This window comes from Chiloscyllium punctatum, chromosome 13 (assembly GCF_047496795.1).
Source record: "Chiloscyllium punctatum isolate Juve2018m chromosome 13, sChiPun1.3, whole genome shotgun sequence".
In the NCBI taxonomy this organism is placed as follows: Eukaryota; Metazoa; Chordata; class Chondrichthyes; order Orectolobiformes; family Hemiscylliidae; genus Chiloscyllium; species Chiloscyllium punctatum.
The window spans coordinates 24,961,098-24,982,934 of NC_092751.1; positions in this window are offsets into that span (position 1 = coordinate 24,961,098).

Here is a 21,837-nt window from a genome sequence, read left to right on the forward strand (position 1 = left end):
AGGTCTCAGACTAGATCAGGTTCTTTGCTGGGGACAAGTCAGCTCGATATCTTACATTTGCAAAAATAATTCATCAAAGCAAAGTTACTCAAAGCTAAGATGGAAAAATAAATGGCAAACAGTTTGGACAAATACGTACATTAATATTTATCTTTGAACGCATACTGAGATGCAGTCTGTGCATACACACAGACACACACACTAAGACATACACAGTGTCTCACACACGCAAGTGCACACAGACACACACATACACATACCTAAATACAAGCAGGAAAAAAAGCTGCAAAATATCAGCTTGAAAGAGCTTTGTCCAAGCAATAGTTAAACTCAAGACAAAAGTAAAATAATTAAATGTTATTCTGCCTCTGAAGTTGTTCTGCTCACACAAGCAGGATTTATTCCTGGAACAGTCGGATTTGGCTGAATTACCTTTGATTTTAGGCAGTGGGGAGATGCCAATGATTCCTCAATAGTAATCCTACATGAATGATAAAGATGACTGAACGGTTTTCACCTCTCATACATTGCTGCGAGAAGGAACAACGAAAGATAGGTAGCAATAAGCAGTGGCTTCTCCAGCATGTTGTATTTTCTTCATCTCGGAGCAGAAATATACAATAATGTTATCTCAACACCAAACTGGACCACGTGAGGCCTCCTTGAACATTCTCGGAACTGTAGGACTTTGTCCCTGTTCTCTGCTCCATGTAGGAGTTTTAATGAAGATACGTTTGTATGTGTCCTCATGTTTTTGTCCAATAGAATCATGCCTTCATAGTATTTGTTTTCTTATACTATGAAAAGAGTATATAACATATACATGTTGTTTTCTTAAATTTGAATCCTCAGTTCGAGACTCATATACCAGAAAAAATGTCCATAGGCTATGCATCAGATACAATCTCCTCAATATCTTATACAGTTCAATACGAACGCCTCTCATTCTCAATCCTGAAATGCTCTCGCCTTATAGAGCTTTAAAACATCATGAGGAGAAAAGAAATGGTGAGGATCCAAGAACATTTTCCTAGCTTAGGGCAGTCCACAATTAGAGCACATAGATTGAAGGTGAGGGGAGAAACATATAAAAGGGACAAAAGTGGTAACTTTTCACAGAGTGTATAGAATGGACTGCCAGAGGAAATGTTGGAGGCTGGGACAGCTACAGCATTTTTAGCCATTTGAATGAAGCCATTTGAGTGAACACGAAGGTTTTATGGGATATGGGCCAAGTGCTGGCAAATGGAACTTGATTAATTTAGGACATCTGGTCGGCATGGAGATGGTGCACCGAAGGGTCTGTTTCCGGGCTGTATGACAGGATAAGGCCTTCTTTCCAGGAGCAAGTACAGTGAAACATATTCGCAAAATCTTCTAAAGCTATTGAGTACATTTATTTTTCAGTTTATGGAATCATCACTGCCTACAGTACATCAGATGTTGACTCAGAAATCCTCTGCAAATGCAGTAAAATATCCTGATAGCCTTTTCATGAAGTAATATTTCAATCTACCTTCCTAATTACTTGCTGCATCTGCATACTAACCCCGTGTGATGTATGTACCCGGGTGAACAAATGCCTTTGTACAACTGAGTTTTGTGATCTCTCTTCTTTGAATTAGATTACTGTTGCTTTCCCCTTCTGCCACAGCACAAACGTCGGTACCCCATGTTATCCTGTTTCTGCTGAAGGTTTGCACACCTTCTATATCACATTACAGACTCTCTACCTCCACTTGACATCATATCGAATCTTAGTGGTTGAGCCAATTGATTTCCATCCAATCAGTTCCCACACGCAAATTATTGACAGATTCTAAATAGCTTTTGATGTTGCACTGATCTCTGTAACAGCATCGCGGGGTTGAGTGAGTTAACAATACATGAAGCAAGAGCAGCAGGTGGCCATTCAGCCCCTCGAGCCTGCTGTACAATTCTGAATGCTCATTGTTGATGTGATGGTAACTAAGCATCCCTTTCCTGTCTGTTCCCAACAATCATTGATTCTCTTGTTCATCAACGATCTATATAACTCCTCCTTGAGTGTTTTCATTAACCCAGTCTTCATTGATCCTTGGGCATAAGAAGACCACAGACCATACAATCCTAAAGAAAAAGGAACATCCCTTTCCCAGTCTGAAATAGGAATGCCCTTATTCTCAAAATGAGTTCCCCTCAAACCAATCATTATTCTTTTGACACAACGGTTAGGAACAGATATAGACCATTCAGCTCCTCAACCCTCCCCAAATTTCCATTAACCCTCAACAATCAAATACTGATCAGATTAACCTCCACTGAAGTTAAAGGAATTTCAGGTACAATATTTTCACAAGAGTTCAAGAAATTAGAACAGCGAACATTGAACAGTACAGCACAGTAAGAGCCCTTCAGCCCTCAATGGTGTGGCGACCTTTTATCCGACTCTAAGATTAAACTAAACTGCAGAGCCTTCATCCTATATCATCTATGTGCTTATCCAAGAGTTACTTGAATGTCCCTAATGTAGCTAATTCTACGACCACTGCTAGCAGTGCATTCCATGCACCTATCACTACCTGTGTAAACAACCTGCCTCTTGACATCTCCCCAGAACCCTCCTCCAATCACATTAAAATTATGTTTTCCTCGTGTTAGCCATTTCTACCCTATGAAAAAGAATCTCCTAATCCATTCTATCTGTGCCTCTCATCATCTTGCACACCTCTATCAAGTCACCGTTCATCCTTCTTTACTCTAATGAGAAAAGCTAAAGCTCCCTCAAACCTTCTTCATAAGACATGCCCTATAGGACAGGCAACGTGCTGGGAACTCCCGTCTGCACCCTCTCTAAAACTTCCACATCCTTCCTTTAATGGGGCGAACAGAACTCAACACAATATTCCAAGTGTGGTCTAACCAGGCCTCTATGGAGCTGCAGCATAACCTCGCAACTCTAAACTCAATCCCCCAGCTTATGAAAGCCAACACATCATACACATTCTTACCTTGAGGGCTTTGGCAACTTTGAGGAATCTACAGACGTGGACCCCAACATCCCTTTGTTCCTCCACACTGCCAAGAAGCCGACCTTTAACCCTGTAGTCTGCATTCAAATTCAACCTTTGAAAGTTCTCTCCTGAATATGGGAAAATAGAGCAGAATCAGGCCACTTATCCCAATGGATCTGCTGTGCTATTGGATTACAGCTGAACTGTTTCTCACCGACATTCTCCTGCCTTCGCCAAATGATCACTGATTCCCAAATTAAAGAAAAGCTTATTCAACTCTATATTAAAGAAACTGTGTGCAGGAGTGTGTGTGTTTGTTTGTGTGTCCATATCTGTATGTATATGTGTTGTGTGTTTAACGTGTCTGTGTATGTTTGTGTGTATCTCCGTGAGATGATGTCCTGCTGTTTTTTGGGGTAAATCCATTGAAATTGAGATCAACCCCTCACCACCACCACCCCCTCACCTCTACGTCTGTCCCTGTTTAGTTTATAGTTATACAATGCCACCTTCTGCTAGCCTCCCCATGCCTTTGAACGAGTGTCAGTTTGTTTTTGTTTCTTTTAGAGGACATCAAATACTGTCAATCTTTCACATTGCATGGCTGTTTGGTTTTTCAAATAACGTCTTTGGAAGCACAGAGCAGTTTCGTCTGATACCTAACGATATCGTTCCTGAGATATTACCACTACCACTGTGTCCATTTCAGGATTTTCAATCTTTTCTCATTTATAATTTGTAGGAGTATATTATAAAACATGTCAAAATAATGAACGTGAAATACTTTCATTGCATTGACTTACAAATTGTTCCGTCAATCTTGCTTGGATGCATTTGCGATTGAAATACACTTTGATTTGCGCACTCTGTGTCATGAATAATCTTTAAGGACAAATCACTTCCACATTGCAGAGCGACCATAGACATAACTTTACATGAACATTCTCCACTCTAAGGGTCCTCAGTACGAATACAATCCTTCATATACCAAACTGTGTTTGTGTGCATGTGCAGATGATTCTGTCAGTTTGGATGGCGCTATGAGCTGCCTCCCTCCCCCTTCCTCCCAGACTGAATCCCCTGATGGTTGTCACCCTGCGGTGCTGTCAACGCAGAGGAGTGTGAAGGCCAGCAGAGAGGGACATTGCATCACTTTAAACACCAGAGAGGCTGACAGATCCGCTGTGCACAAGGACACACAGATACACACAGAGACGAATACAGGCACGCAGACAAAATGCAGAGATGAAAATAGATACGCAAATACACAAAGAGACAAATACAGACACACAGAGATGAATACAGATGCACAGGCGCACACAGAGATGAATACAGACGTGCAGCGACACACAGAAACAAGTACAGGCACACAGATACACACAGAGACAAATACAGACAGGAAGATACACACAGAGACAAATATAGACACACAGATACACACAACGACAAATAGACTCACACAGGTGCCCACAGGGATGAATACAGACGCAAGGATACGCACAGAGATGAACACAGACACGCAGATACACACAGAGACAAACACAGACCCGCAGCTACACACAGAGACGAATACAGACACACAGATACTCACACATGAACACAGGCATGCAGATAGACATAGAGACGAATACACACACGCAGATACAGACATGAATGCAAACACGCAGATGCACACAGAGACAAATGCAGACACGCAGATACACACAGAGACACGCAGATAGACAGAGAGACGGATAGAGGCACACAGATACACGTAAGAAGAATACAGACATGCAGATATCAACAGAGACAAACGCAAACATGCAGATACACACAGAGACGAATAGAGTCACACAGATGCCCACAGAGACGAATAAAGACAGACGGATACACAGAAAGACAAATATAGACACGCAGATACACACAGAGATGAATAAAGTCACACAGATAACAACAGAGACGAATACAAATACACGTATACACACAGAGTTGAATACAGATAAACTGATATACACAGAGACAAAAACAGACGTGCTGATACACACAGAGATATACAGATGCACACAGAGACGAATAGAGACACACAGATACACGCAGAGATGGATACAGACACGTGGATACACACAGAGTTGAATACAGACAGTCTGGTGCACACAGAGATGAATACAGACATGCAACTGCACACAGACATAAATACAGGCATGCAGATACACACAGAGACAAATACAGACATTCAGATACACACAGAGACAAATACAGACATGCAGATATACACAGCGATGAATGCAGAAACGCAGATACACACAGTTAAAAAGTCAGACATGCAGAGACACACAGAGATGAATATAGATGCACAGACACACACGGAGACTGATGCAATAGCACATATACAGACACACATGGACAAATTCCTGAAGAAGGGCTCATGCCCTAAACATCGATTCTCCTGCTCCTTGGATGCTGCCTGACCTGCTGCGCTTTTCCAGCAACACATTTTCAGCACACATAGACAAATGCCGATACACAGATGCACATGCGGACACAGATACCCAGTCATCAATACAGACGCACTACACCCAGTGCCACACCGACGTTTAAATAGACATTGGGAATCTGCCAGTGTTTACTTTTCACGTGGTGACTTTCTCAATATTTCACTCACTCTGTGTGGCTTGTGTCGATCTTTCTGCTGTTCCATAGATAATTCTCTGCATTCTCTCTATAGCTTCCACCTCTTTCCTTTAATGAGGTGACGAGAACACGGTATTACAAGTGTGGTGTTATGACACGGCGATGAAACCTTCTGTGAATGAAACCAAACACTCAGAAAAGCTCACCTCGCTCATAATCTGTTAAAGTCGAGTGACAGAGAGCTCACAAATTCCGCTACTTAACAGGAAATAATATCAATGTATCCCTTAATTCTAAAAGTGAATATTGAACAACAGCAGTTATTCCCAACTCTAAGTTTCCCTTTCTCTGAACTGTTTGTTATCTTTCTCCACCTTTAACAATATAATCTTCCAATTAAAGAAAAACTGTATTACAATTACTTAAACAAGACAGTGGCTGTAGTCTCCAGTGCCCTCCTTCTTTCCACTGAATATCTCCCTGGGTCATGTTCTGTCTTTTAATGCAAGGATATTTCGTTCAAAAAATGAATCTTACACAGAGAATGTTGTTCATGGCAGACTCTCACGATGGTAGTTTACTCTCTGTCTAACTTCCAAAATGCGTGCCTCTTTGTTCCCTCAACATCAGCTCATCTCCTTGGTTTGATGTTGACAAAACAATAAATTTAAAATCGATTGGGTTTGGTATAGTGGGACATTATTTAAACTTGGTTGTTTAAATTCGAATAGTTGTTAAAAGAGCTACCAAAGCACAACATATCTGTTTCACAGCCAGATGTTACATAGCTTCAGTACAGTAAACTCTGAAAATATTAGCTAGTCATATGACAAGTACTCGCAAGATCTCAATGCAGAACAACATTCAACTTTATCACAGTGGGTAAAACAGTGGGATTATAGAGCTGCAGCACAACCTCATAGCTCTGAAACTGATCTCCCCGGCTGTGAAAGCCAACACATCATATGCTTTCTAAACAACAGCACCAACCTTGATGGCAACTTTGAGGATCTATAGACATGGACCCAAGATCCCGCCGTTCCAGATTTATCTCGATCTGTCACTCATCAGCTCAGTTATGTCAATGTCCTGTTGTAACCTAGAACAGCCCTCCACACTAACCACCAACTCCACCAAAGTTCGTGACATCGGCGAACCTATGAACCCACCCTTCCAATTCATCATCTACTCTCTTATAAAAAAAATCACAAAGAGCAGAGGTCCAGAACAGATCACCAAGTTAGTCACCAAGCTCCAGGTGGGATCTGTTCAATCTACCACCACCTTCTGTCTTCTGTGGGCCAGCCAATTCTGCATCCAGACATCCAGACCTCCCTGTAAGCCATGCCTCCTTATCTTGTGAATGAGCTTACCGTGAATAACTTTATCAAACGCCTTGTTAAAATGCATATATACCACATCCACTGCACTAATTCATCAACGTGTTTTGTCACATCCTTAAGGAATTCAATAAGATTTATGAGACATGACGTGCTCCTCACAAAGCCATGTTGACTGTCTCTAATCATTTATAATTTTCCAAGTATTCATAAATCCTGTCTCTCAAATCCTCTCCAATACTTTGCCCGTCACTGGTGTAAGACTGGTTAGCCAATACTTCCCAGGATTATCCCTATTCCCTTTCTTGAACCAGGCACGAACTTTTGCCAGCCGCCTGACATCTGGCACGACTCCAGTGGACAGTGAGGATGCAAATGATCATCGCAAAATGCGCAGCAATCTCTTCTCACTTCCTATAGTATCATAGGGCATATCCTGTTTGGCCAAATAAATTTATCTATCCATGTGTTTCTCAAATTTTTCTACACATCCTCCTGTTCTAGCATATTCGCCTGTTTCATGCTGTCCTCAGAAACGTCAAGGTCTCTCTCATTAATGAATACTGAAGCAAATATTCATTAAGAACTTCCGTTACCTCCTCCAACTCCTGGCGTAAGTTCCCTCCACTATCCCAGATCGCCATACCCTCACTCTGGCCATCCTCTTGTTTCTCATATAAGTGTAGAACGTCTTAGGTTTTACCTTAATTCTACCCGCCAAGCCTTTATCATGTACACTGATCTCTCCTGAGTTTATTCTTCATTTCCACCCTGGTTACCTTGCAACCTTCTAGGGCACTGCTTAACCGTTGCCTCCTCAACCTTATGTAAGCTTCATCCTTCCTCTTTTTAGATGTTCTAAAGCGCCTGGCACAATGAAGATATGGAGCTGTAAATGGATGGGAGTTGCACATCCTGTCACTTGCAGCATGGGCTGCAAGCTTCCCGACAGTGTGCAGTGATCAAATACAGTATTACTGAGCAATGCACTCGGATGGTGGACACAGCTCTACATGCTGGAAGGGTAACTTCTCCAGGTTTACAGAGTTATTCCCTGCACAGCCCCCCGTGGACTGATGTGGTCTGCACAGTCTGTACAGATTGCTGGTTTGTATTGAGCACTACACGAGCCTCATCTGCACAGTGCTTCACGCTGAATATATATCTCATCTGGATTATGATGTCTGATTCTGTGAAGTGGAGTTGGTATCGGGCATAACTGACCATTTGAGCTGATCTGTCAGCATATTTATTTTATGTTCTTACTCTTGTTATTGGACCTGTCAGCATCTGACTCCTCCGGCTAATCCCATTTCTCTGAGAAGAGCCGTGTTTATTCAACTTGTTGATCAAGTAATCATCCAAATATAACACGAGTATCTGTCTTTCTGTACCTTAACCTGACCGTTGGTGCTAATATTCCTGAATCCCCGGGGACGTAATTATGAAGTTCAGAAACAACATGCAAAGTGCACCGCTCATACTCTTCGATACATCACAGCTGTGGATCCCATTTGGATCCTTAATTTATCAAGAGCTGGCACTGTGAAGCTCAGAAACAATGAAATGGTGTGTCTCGGGCTTTTCACTGCCTGGTGTGTCCCATGTGGTGCTCCATGAACAGTGGAGTGTGTGTTAGGCTGTTGTTCACTTCCTGGTGTGTCCCATGTACTGCTCCTTGGTGGGCAGGGGGTCCCAGCAGCTTTGAGACACGTCTTTGAAACTTGGTCTGTGCCTGTTCACTGAACATCTGTGTTTGTCCCTCTCAGCTGATCATGCGGTCAATTACACGAGGAAGCCCCTCCAGTATTATTGTTAATTACCAGGCATCAAACTTGGAACTGAGGGACTCCGGACTGACTCCTGTTATTGGAAAGTTAGTGGAGCTGCTGGGAATGTTTTATTGGAGGTTGTGCTGTGAGCTACCTCAAACATTCAGTTAGACCTGAGGATTTGGTGACACAACTGTGGATGGAGCATGGGGACGATAGTAAAAGCATCTGGGTCTGTAACATGAACAACAAATGGAGCAGAGGCTGCAGAGAGGGGAAGCTCTGAAACCTCGCAATGCGTGTGTCTGGGGAAAGGGATCTGCTGAATCCACCCCGGGGTTTTCCAGGAACAGCTTCCCAAGCTCCACCTAACCAAGGAGCAGAGTGTGAGGGGACCCTGACTGAACAAGGAGCTGGTCACAGAGCGGTGTCACCTCCTTCAACACGACCTGCAGCTTCATATCAGGGGGAGGACCGTGCTACCAGTAGTTTTTGGGTCAGAGTTTCATTCAGCGTCTATGTTCCAGAACTTTCCAGGCAGGACTGGGTGACAGCTCCATCAACTCTCCGATCTCAACATCAGTGTCATCATTCAGTGACGGAGGATATATATGGTGGATGAGAGCAATAGGCCCGGTGGGGACATCAGGCAGCAGACAATCAGGGTGATGGAGCAACACATGCCATGTCTGCACGGCTCAGAGTAAACCCTTCAGTACACATGGTATCACTAAGTCCTGTAATCCCTCTGTATTTCAGTAACATACTGCTTGTCGTTCTTCCTGGAAGAAAATGACAGGTTATATATGACGTTAAATCCCACCTGCCAAACTTTTATCCATTGATTAACTTGTCCATATCCATTTACAAACTCTACAACTTCCATTGACTATTTATTTTCCTGCTTATATTATTTCCATTGGCAAACTTAGTTACAGTACATTTGTTCCACTTCTCTAGATCATTGATATAGATTGTAAATAGCTGAGGACCCTGCACTGGTCACTGTGTGACCCTACTGGTTACATTCTTTTAAACTGATTAAATCTGATTTATCCGGAGTGCCTGCTTTCTGTAGATTAACCAGCCCTCCCCTATTCCTGTGTAACACGTTCGAAGGACTGAAGAAAGACGAGGAACATCAGTCAGCAATCTAGCTCCTCCAACCTGCTCCACGATTGAATACAATCACGGCTGATATCAGCCTGCTCCACCATTGAATACAATCATGGCTGATGTCAGCCTGCTCCACCATTGAATACAATCATGGCTGATGTCAGCCTGCTCCAACATTGTATACAATCATATGTGATGTCAGCCTACTCCACCATTGAATACAATCATGGCTGATGTCATCTCGGTTTCAGTCCCACTTTCCGGCCCACTCTCCATATCCCCTCAGTTACTCAATATCCCAGCATCCACTGCACTCTGGAACAGTGAATTACACTGATTTAAAATGCTTTGAGAGAAGTTCTCTCATCACTGTTCTAATTCCTCTCCTCTTATCCTAAAACTCTGATCTCTTGTTGTAGGTTGCCCCACATGAGGAAATACCCAATGCATGTCGACATTATCAATCACCTTTAACATTGTCCAGTCCTCAGTGACATCTCCTCCCTTTTTTTTAAACTCCCGAGAGTATAGGCCTGAATTGCTCAATCTCTCTTCAGAGGACAAACTCCTTATCTCTGGAATCAGTTTAGTAAACCTCTTCTGAACTGCCTCCATGGTAATTACATCCCTCCTGCAGTCAGGACACCAAAACTGTACACAGTACTCAATTGCGATCTCACAAATGCCTGGCATTATTGCAGCAGTACCTCCCTTGCTTTATAATCTATTCTTTCAAAAATAAATACCAAATTTGCAGTTGCCTTTCTCATTATCTGCTACACCTGCATCTGTGTCTTTTGCGATATGGATGAGGATACCAGATCCCTCTGTACCTAAACACAACGTAGTTTCCCTCTGTTTGGATAGGAAGTTGCCTTTCTGTTGCACTGACCAAAACGGCCGCATACTTTTCATTGTTTCATTTCATCTGTAACCTATCCTTTACCATTCATTACAATATTTCACCTGAGTCAGTGTCTTCTGAAAAACTGATTATAGCATGTCCATCCCCTCAAATAGGTGATAGTATTTATTGCTAATAGTTGCGGCCTGGGGACTGAGCCCTCTGGTATTTTTGGAAACAGAAAATGAACCAGTTATTCCAACTCAATGCAATTCTTTGTTTCCCCAATCCTACATCCAAGTGAATAAATTACTTCTAACCATATGCAATCTTATTCTGTAGATTAGTCTTTTGTGCACACCTTATTCTATGTCTTCTGCCAGTCCTGATTTTACATCTCCAGGATCCTCATTATACAACTTGCTTGTCACATTCTTAAAGACTGAAATAAATAATGAAAATATGATTCATCCTTTGTAAAATTATGTTGATTCTGATGGATTCTGGCTTCACTCTGTAAATGTCCTTTCATTAATTCCTGAATAATCGATTTTTAACAATTTTCTTAAATTCCAGCATTTTTCTCGCTACTTTATATTCCATCGTGGATGTGGTAAGCTTGTATTCTCACCTCTACATATTCTCTTCATTCCCTCCAATCCTGTATAATTGACACATGGTGTGAAATGACGTACTCTGGTTGCTGTGTAAGAAGCATGAGTGGCTGAATGGACTCATTCTCTTCCCTGTGCACAAAATCAATGGGCTGATGTCAAAACAAAATCAAAACAAAACATGGATTAAAAAGAGCTGAACCAAGGCAAATTAAATTAAATTACATAAAGTTACAACACCCAGCACAATCCGACCAAAGCTCCCCATCACTAGTAGCATGATTTGCCATACCTGTATTTGTTCAGAATTCTTCCTCTCAGAGCCCTCACAAATGTCCTGACCAATTTAGCCAATAAAACCATGTGTATATGGTTGAAATAGGGCCGCCACGTCCTGTGACAATGTTCATTTCTTGGGTGCCCATACTCATAAGGAAGTAAAGGGGAATGGGCTCTATAACTAGTCTACACTACGATCAGAGTCCTGGGAGGTTTCCTGGAACCCAGTTTATCAGAATGTTCTTCCTCGCACAAAATGAAAGAATACTAAACAATTTATTCCCATGCAAGTCCAAAGAGGGAGGATTCAGTGAACACAAGAGGAGGGGCACCGGATATGCCTTGACCTCGGTTCCCAAAACCCCTTCCAAAACACTTGCTATAGTGCACCAATACATACGAAGCTTGTGGCATGATCACAAGCAATACGTAAGTATACCAACATCTATTGTACATTTGGGGCATATTGGGGACTCTCCTGTCTTAAATTTGACAGGCTGCTCGGATGTCAATTAAACCCTGCGGAGTACCTTCAACTGCATAGCCTCCATCCTATTGCAAATTAAAATCTTCCTTACGGTTTCCAAAACATCTTCCCACTCCTCTGGTGAGATCTCCACCCACAATTCCTGAGCCCAGATTCCATGCAGCCGCTCTATATCATTTGAGACACTACCTCTTAATAAATGATAGAGGCTACTGACCGAGAGAGCACCTGTGGACGAAGCATTCTTCCCTCCATTTCCAATCTATGGGGACTAACCATTAATGTAGTCGTTTTTTCTGTCTAAAGTTCCTCATCTAAAATTAACGAAAGTGGCCCCTCCAAGATAACTCATATTTCTGGCTCAGCTGCTTTAAAACCACCATGACTACCACATCAAATAATTCTCCGAAACAGGAAACTCCTCTGGACTCTCAGAGCCAAAAGGCAGAATCCATCAATCCCAGCTGGGATCCTACCAATCCTACAATGGGAGTCAAAGGGGAAGATCATTTTTGTAAATTGCCCTCACTTTGTCGCATCATTTTACAGGCTTTAACTATTTTATGGACAATTGGATTTCTGCAATCCTCGTCTTGTCCATGAACAACAGATTAATGAGGGGACATTTTGCCTGAGATGCCTCAATGTCCAGCCAAACTAACAGCAGGTCTTTGCAAGCTCAATCAGCCACATACGATTGCAGGGAACCTCGTCGGTATTTCTTAAAGTCCAGAAAATTCAAACCCCTTCATCTCCTGCAGAAGCTGCAATTTAGCGAGCTTAATAAGAGGCCACCTGTGATGCCAGGTAAACAAGCTTAACCAGCTGTAAAGCCTCCATAGAACCGACCTGGAGAGCATCAAAAGGACCATTTGCATAGGATAGAAGAAACGAGGAAGTGCATTCATTTTAACCAGAGGTGTTCTACCTATCCAGGATATTGGAATATCTTCCCAGAGCCGAAGGTCCTGTCTTATCTTTTCGAGCACTTGCACGAAGTTTGCTTTATATAATTGACAGAAGGCCGGTGTGATAAAAATGCCTAAATAGCAGAGACCTTCTTGTGACCATCTGAAAGGGAATCAGATTGCAACCCCCATGAGCAGGTACTCGAATAACAACATGCATGGCGTCCGATTTCATAAAATTGATGTTATACCCCGAGATAGATTCAAATAAATCAATCACTTCTTTAAAACGGGGCAAAGATATCATCAGGTTAGGTAAAGAGTGAAGAATGTCATCTGTGTAAGGGTGATGTCATGCCTTCCTGACCCTACCACCCGTTCAGTTATAGTGGGGCCCCTCTGGGTGGCCTCTGCCAACGGCTCAATCACCAATACAAATAATAATGGCGAAAGGGGCACCTCTGCCAATGCTAAAATTATGCCATTAGACCTTATACCATTAGTGAGAACTCCTGTCGCTGTTGCGTCACTACATAATTCTGCCATCCAACAGGCAAAGACACCTCCAAGGCAAAACAGTTCCAAGACATAAAAGAGGTACGGCCACTACACCCAAGTAAATGCTTTCTCTGCATCCAGCGAGACTACCAAGCCTGGAATCGACCTTGCTGGCACACCTGAACCATATTTTGCACTCTCCTAATATTAATAGGGGACCTGTGGCTCCTAATAAAACGTGTCTGGTCCTCTTTCACAATGAAGGACAAGATCTTCTCCAGCCTCAACGCTAGTATTTTCGACAAAAATTTTAAATTCTACGTTTAATAATTGTATAGGCCTATACGAATAGGCAATCCTCTGGGGCTTTCCCTCTCTTGAGAAAAAGAGAAATGTTTACTTCTCTCTGAGAGGATGGGAGGCAGTTCTGTCCACAGGAATAATTGAATATATGCAACATTGGCCCAGCCATCATGTCTATGAACTCCTAATAAATCTCACTTCACAAGCCATCTGGCCGATCGGTTTGCCACTCTGGATCTGCCTTACCGCAACCTGTATCTCTTGGATGTCACGGGGCATTCAAAAGAGACTCCTGCTCTGAAGTTATACCTGGGAGGTCCAGAGTCTTAAAATGACTCCGTTTTCACCAATCTGTCCGCACAATCCTCTGACTGGAGCAACCCAGAGTAGAACTTTCTGAATGCTGCATTAATCCTTTTGGGACGGCAGGTGATAGTACCAGCGCCCTCTCTAATGGATGTAATAGATTGGGGGCACTGTTCTTTCTGGCCAAGTGCGCCAAACACCTTCCCAGTTTAGCACCATAGTCGAATAACCTCTGTTTCGCAAAGGAAATCTCCTTCTTTGTGGTCTGGGTGAGCGCAGTGTTCACAGCAGCCCAGAGGGCTGTAATCTGCTGCAACCTAGTTACAGACAGTCTGTCAAAGTATGCTGTCTCAGCTGCCTTCAGCCAAGCCTTGAGCATACGCTACTGCTGTCCCTTCTGCCGCTTCTGAGTCCACGAGTAAGAAATAATCAAACCCCTTGCATAGGCCTTGGCAGTCTTCCCGAACACAGATGGATTACTGGCCGTACCCAAGTTAATGTCCCATTAAAAACTTCAATTCCCGCGAAAAGTACTCAATGAATTTGCTATCTTTCAGGAGGCAAGGAACCATGTGCCAGTGCTGTGAGCCTGTCCCTTCGCCATCAGCCTTAACATCCACGTACACTGCTGCATGATCAGAATTTTGCAGGGCAGCATCGAATTTAAAAAGTCCAATGGGGCAAAAAATATGTCAATCCTGGTATAGCACTTACGTCGGTTAGAAAAAAAGGTGAAGCCCCTACCTTCAGGGTGAAGATATCTCAAACGTTCACCAACGCAGCTCCCTGTTCAGGTCCACAAGCTGCCTTGATGGCTGGGAAATACCCATGAGACCCCTTGACATCCTATCCACTTCAGGGTCCATTAGTCGGTTAAAGTCTCCCTTTTAATTGTACAATGTGCCCCAAGGATCATCAACCTGGAGTGCGCATTTGAGCGGGTGTGGTGGGGCAATATTATACAATGTCCCATATTCCTCTCCATGTATGAAAGCTTGAAGGATCAGAAACCACTCACGTTCGTCATTAATTTGGTCAAACAACTGATGTGGAAGGTTTGTATAAATGAGTGAAGCTGCTCCTCTACTTTTCGAATTAAAGGATGAAATAAATACCGGACCGAACCTTCCCTGCTGTAACTTTAAGTGCTCCTTATCAGTTAGATGTGTTTCTTGCAGCAAGGCTACATTGACCCCTTCCTTTCTGAGGCTTGAAAGTATCTTTTTCTCTTAATTGGCAAGTGACTCTCCTTAAGGTTCCACGTGCACCATTAAACAAGCGGTTAGCCATAACTATCCGAAGCAGCCCATGACCCATTAAAAAAGTCCAATGGGGCAAAAAATATGTCGATCCTGGTATAGCTCTTATGTCGGTTAGAAAAAAAGGTGATGACCCTACCTTCAGGGTGAAGACATCTCAAACGTCCACCAAGGCAGCTCCCTGTTGAGGTCCACCAGCTGCCTTGATGGGGCAGCTTTGATGGAGAAGAACCCATTTATAGCACGTCAAGTGAAAGCAGTAAACAGTTCATACAAACTTGAAACTATAACTACAATAACAACCAAATCAAAACTTCTCACAAATATTTCTAAAATGAGCCAACATATAACACTAATAAGTGGAGAGATCCCCCCTTCCTGCAGAGGGTGTACATATTACCCATTAATCCCCCATGGATCTTCCGAGCTGAAGCCGCTCATCAAATCCAGGCAAAACAATGTTTTCAAAAGTTGCATTCGTCTAAAAACAAGAAAATTAAATCCGTCCCATCCATACTTTGACATCAGGCAGTACGGGTGAAACAAAATGTAACCACCACCACCATCCCCAAACCCACTTTCTCTTTCGGCGGTAAGTGAGAGAAATGAAAAGGAGTTGACGAGCTGGCCGTTTTCTTCTCGTTCTGGCAGCCCGACCAGGCTGATGTTCTTCTGATGGCCCTGATTTTCGAGGTCGTTGACGTAGTCTACTAAGGCCCTTAGCTACCATTCCAGGGCTTCGACATGACCCGCCGAGGATTCTGCCATGGTTTCCAAAGTCGCGATCCGCTGTTCCACCTCGACGATTCACGGGCTGAGACACTGGGTCTCCTGATCCTGCTTCTGCAGCTTGGCTGAGATCAGTTCCAGCCTGGTTCAGGTCTCCTCCATCGCTGAATCAATCTTCTCTCGCAGGCTCTGAACTCTGAGTCCAGGCTCTACTCCACAGATAAGTCTCCTGGAGTGTTCGCAGAGACCGACGTCACAGTCACGGGTGTATCCATTGCTGAAGTGCATTGCTGGTTGTGATCCTCATGATCCTTTTCCCTTAGATATTTTCCGTTACTCACTTAAAATGGCATAGAGGAATATTGGGGATCAAAAACCTCCAATTTTACCACAATAGGGAAGAAAGAGATGGTGAATGCATAACTTTGTCTGGGTTCTGGTGCAGAGCTCAGCACGGCAGACCTACTTGATCGCCGCCATCTTGGATCTCACCCGAATAATCACTGTTAACAAACTTTTTTGAAATGGTTTGAATTTGTTTCTTGTAGGGGAAGACAATGGAGAACTATTAGATGTGATATAGTTAGATATTCAGGTGGATGTTTAAGAGTTCAGAAAGTGAATAGTAAATAAACTTGAACCAACGTGGTTCAGGGGCGACTTTGGGAAACGGAAAGGTAAAAGTGAAGTTGTCCTTCAGTTAACGGAAATTGGAATATCGAAGTAAAGGCGTTCTGCACAGACTGCATGCAGTGTGGATGAGATTATACCTGTGTTCTGTACTGTTTCAAAGAATGAGAGGTGATCTCAGGGAAACTTAGAAAATTCACCCACAGCACACTGACTCATACTGGGGCATGGAGAATTGCAGCAGGTAAAGTTAGGGGGAACCCAAGATGTTCTACAAAAACAAGCTGAACAGAATATCCAGGAAAAAAATAGGACCCATTTCGAAACCAATGGGGTAATCAGTATGTGAAACCGGGGAGCATTGATAGACTGTGACATGAGAGCTTCACATCTGTTTTATTTGAGAAAGGAAGAAGCAGGTACAGAATTCAAGAAGATGGACTGGGAAGCTCTCGAGCAGATTTATATAAGATGCAACTTGGGATTAATGGTTTTGGATGATGTAAAGACCAGATGAGTTGTATCGCAGGATGCTGTTGGAGACAAGAGAGGAAATGTCCTGACCTAAATGTTTTCGTCGAATCTGACCACAGAAGGGAGGTGCTAGAGGACTTCAAAACTGATATGTGGTCCCAAGTCACTCGGAAGGTGGTAGCGATACACCAGTGTCTGGTGGTGTACCACAGCGAGAAGTGTAATGTATCTAATTATTTGTGGTATTCATAAATTATATAAGTATTAATGTGGAGGGGGTGGTGGGGGGTGGGGGCTGAGCGTAATAAGTAATTTTGTGTTTGACACAAAGATTTGCCAGGTGGTTGGCAGTGAGGAGGAAGGCCTTATGTTACGGGAAGATACAGGTGGAATTGTCAGATAAATGGCAGATGGAGTGGAACATTGATAAATAGGATGTGATGCACTTTGGATGAAGGAACTAGACAGGGGAGAATTCAATAAATAGCAGATCACTAGGGAGGTCAGAGGGTGTTTCGCCACACATCCCTGAATGTGACTGGACAGTGTAATAGCCAGTTAAGAAATCACACGGGACTGTAGGCATAGTGTTTATTCATCGAGGCGACATAATATGAGTTATACATGCCATTGGTTAGGCCATAGATAGAATACTGTGTGCAGTTCGGGCAGCCACATTACAGGAAGTGTTTTGGCTTCTCAGTAACATCAGAAGCTATTGGGGTCACCACAGAGTTGGAAGCTTCAGTGGATTTGTTTTCCTTCCTAGATTGGAGAACAGCATCTGACAATCTGTGTCTGATCTTTCCTTTTTGCCAAGTACATTTTTATGGGATATTACTGTATCAGAACATTTCATTGTTGATCGAGTCTAGGCCAAGCCTTCAAATATTTTTGAGGAGCTCTGCGGGCTTCTATAACACGTGACTTCTCCTCTTATATAATTCGTTGGATGCACTAAATGGGCTATCTATAAACTTCTCCAATAATTTCACTGAGCTGAATGCCTTCCTCATATTCCTGTGAAGCCAGCGTGAGGCGCTGAATAATCTCTTCCTTTTAACTGTGGAAATGTGCAGTGCCCAGCAGCACTGTTGCATGAATGTTACCGATACTTCCAATAGCACAAGCCTGAATGTTGTCCAGGTCTTGCTGCACATGGACACAGACTTGTTCAGGAGCTGAAGGGGGACATTTTTCCTGAATATTGTGTGACCTTCAATGACCAACCCCACTTCTAATCTTTATGAAGCAGCTGAAGATGTTTGTGCTCAGGAAGCTACCTTGAGAATCTTTTGCAGATATGTCCAGGACTACATGGATTTTTGTACACAAACCACAATCATTGTGTTTTATGCTTTAAATCACTCCAATCAGGGAAGTTTCCAACTCATTCCCATTGAGCGCAATCCTGCTCAGGCTCCTTGAGACCATCCTTAGTTAAATGATGCCTTGATGTCAGGGCCGGTCACTCTTCCCTGAGCCCTTGTGTTCACGTCTTTTGCTCATATCAATAGGTCACAGTGTTGGGGTAATGAGTGCTTTTTGACCAATCAGAGTTGAGGGCTGTGAAGAACTGGCCATGAAAGAGGATATTATACCTTATGATCTTATTGTGGGTGAAGACATGCTTGCGGGGGGAGGGGGGGCGTGTGGATGAATGACATATCCCTGGTTGTGGGCTTCTCACATTCTATTATTGGAAACCAGAGGGTGTTATTTTCCTGGATGCTCTGTTATTGAATGTTGCCAGATTGTCTGGACCATCTCTGGCTGAAGAGTTTGGGCTGTATTCACCGTGAAACTGGGTCTACAACATGACCAACATATGAAGCACATGTTGCAGAGAGGGGAAGCTCTATAAAGAGAGATGAGTGACCTCTTTGATACCCATCCTGGGCTTTCAAATTACATTTTCCAGCCCAAATCGTGTGTGACAGTTTTGAGGGGCTGAATGGTCTCCTGTGTTTCTGTGCACTAGGGTATCGCAGTAAGTAGCTTCTAACTGTCCCTGTCTAGCAGGTTTGAGAGACTGAATGGAACACAGAAACATGGGACTGAGGAGCAGGAGTGGGCCATTAGACACTTTGAGCCTTCTCCAACAGGCACTAAGATTGTGGCTGATCAGGTTATGGTCACAGCCCCACTTCCCTGACTGTATCCCGTTATCCATGACTCACTTCTCTGCCAAATATTTAACTAACTCAGCTTTGAATCAAAGTAAGCAAAGAAGCATCTCAACCTTGTGGGGAAGAGAATTCCCACATGAAATGCCTGTTTAGAATGTCTCCTCATCCCTCTTATAAGAGTCATGCAGCATGCAAATTTGTCCGTGCTGACCAGACATCCCAATCTGATCGAGTCTGATTTGCCAGCATTTGGCTCATGTTCCTCTATACCTCCTTATTCAGATACCCATCAAGATGCCAGACTCCATCACTTCCTCTGGCAGATGATTTCATATGCACACCTCCCTCTGTATGAAAACAATTCCTCTAAGTTCCATCTAAAATATTTCCCCTCGCACCTTAAACCTATACCGTCTATTTTTGGAATCCCCTATTCTGGGAAATAGACCTTGTCTATTTCCAAAATCCATGCCCCTTATGATTTTATAAACCTCTATATGGTCAGCCTTAGGTCCGTGATTCTGCAGGGAAAACCGTTTTTGCCTATTCAGTCTCTGCTTATAGTTCAAACTCTCCAAACCTGGCAACATCCTTATAAATCTTTTCTGAACCCTTTCAAGTTTCACAGCAACCTTCGTACAACAGGGAGACCAGAACTGCACACAGTATTCCAAAATGTGGCCTCAGTAACATCCTGTACAGCTGTAACATGACATCCCAACTCCGAAACTCAATGCTCTGACAAATGAAGGCAAACATGCCAAACACCTTGTTCACTATACTAATCACTTTGAAGGAGTGTTGCACTACATCTCTCCGTCTCGTTGCTCAGCAACATCCTCCAATAAATTTCCATTAAGTACCCCGATTTGCTTCCCAAAATGCAGCACATCACATTTATCTGAATTAAACACCATCTGTCACTCCTCAGCCCATGGGCCCGTCTGATCGAGGTCTCATTGCACTCTGAGATAATTTTCTTCATTACCCACAACACCAAAAATGTTGGTGTAATCTTCAAACTTGCTACCCTTACTACCTATGGTCACATCCACATCATTTATATAAATGACGAAAAGCAGTGGGCTCAGCATTGATCCTTGTTGTACACTACTGTTCACAGGCCTCCAGTCTGAAAAGCAATCCTCTGCCAACCTCTGTTGCCTTCCTTCAATCTAATTTCTTATTCAATTGTCTTGGGTGCGCTGGATCCCATGTGATCTAATCTTACTAACTTGCCTTATATGCAGAATCTTGTCGAAGAACTTGCTCCAGTCTATATGGAAAGCATCTACAACACTGCCTTCATCAATCTGCTTTGTCACCTCTTTAACATACTCAGTCAAATTAGTGTGACACGATTTCTCATGCAAAAAGCCAGGGTGACTATCCCCAATCAAGCCTTGCCTTTGAACATGCATGCAATTGGCTATCCCTCAGAATCCCGTCCTACAACTCACCCACCACTGATGTCAGGCTCACTGGTCCAGAGTTCCTTGGGTTGTTGAGTAACTGTTTCCTTTTCTACTGCCACTCCTCTATTGGTCACAGCAAATTATCGGTGTTACCAGTTTGATGATATGGCTTATAATATAGGTCACACATTGGGTCAGGGTCGTCCTAGGAAGAAGTCATGTAGATTTCCTTCTCTGTTAAAATAACAAATTCATGACTAAAACAAAGTTCTTCAAGCTATGATGTAAAGGTTAATGACAAACAGTGTAGAAATTACAAAAATGTACATTGATATTTTCATTACTAAAAGTAATGAGGAGCACAAACATGTGCAGACACACACAGAGATACATACACAGGCACACATAGACAAACTCAAAGACACACACAGACGTGCACACACAGACACACTCAACCTCACAAAAACACAGAAACACAAAAACACGGACACACAGACACACATGCACCCGCAAATACACACATTAACACAGACGAATGCACGTACCATAGTGCGTACAAAATTAGAGCAGTAAAAAGTCCATTTGGCCCATCGAGTCAACTGAACTATTGATCATGGATGAAATGTTTTTCAAGCCAGTTCTACTACCCTCTCACAAGCCTTGAAGCCATCTTTAATCATAACTTAACGAGTTATATCCTAGACTCTAAAATGTGTGTGTGTGCAGCACGTGCATGCACGAGTGTGTGTGTGTGTGTGTGTGTGTGTGTGTATGTCTCTTTGTGCGTCCGTGTGTGTATGTGTTGTCTGTGGGTGCGTGTGTCTGTGCGTGTGCATGTGTCTGTGTGTCTCTGTGTCTCTGCGTGCGTGTCTTTGCGTGTGTGTATCTGTGTAAGTGCGTCTGTGCGTGTGTGTGTGTGTGTCTCTGTGTGTGTCTTCGAGGAGAAAGTGAGGACTGCAGATGCTGGAGATCAGAGCTGAAAATGTGTTGCTGGACAAGCGCAGCAAGTCAGGCAGCATCCAAGGAACAGGAGAATTGACGTTTCGGGCATAAGCCCTTCTTCAGGAATGTGTGTCTGTGTGTGTATGTCTGGGTGCGTGTGTATGTGTATGTGTGTCGTGTACGTGTCTG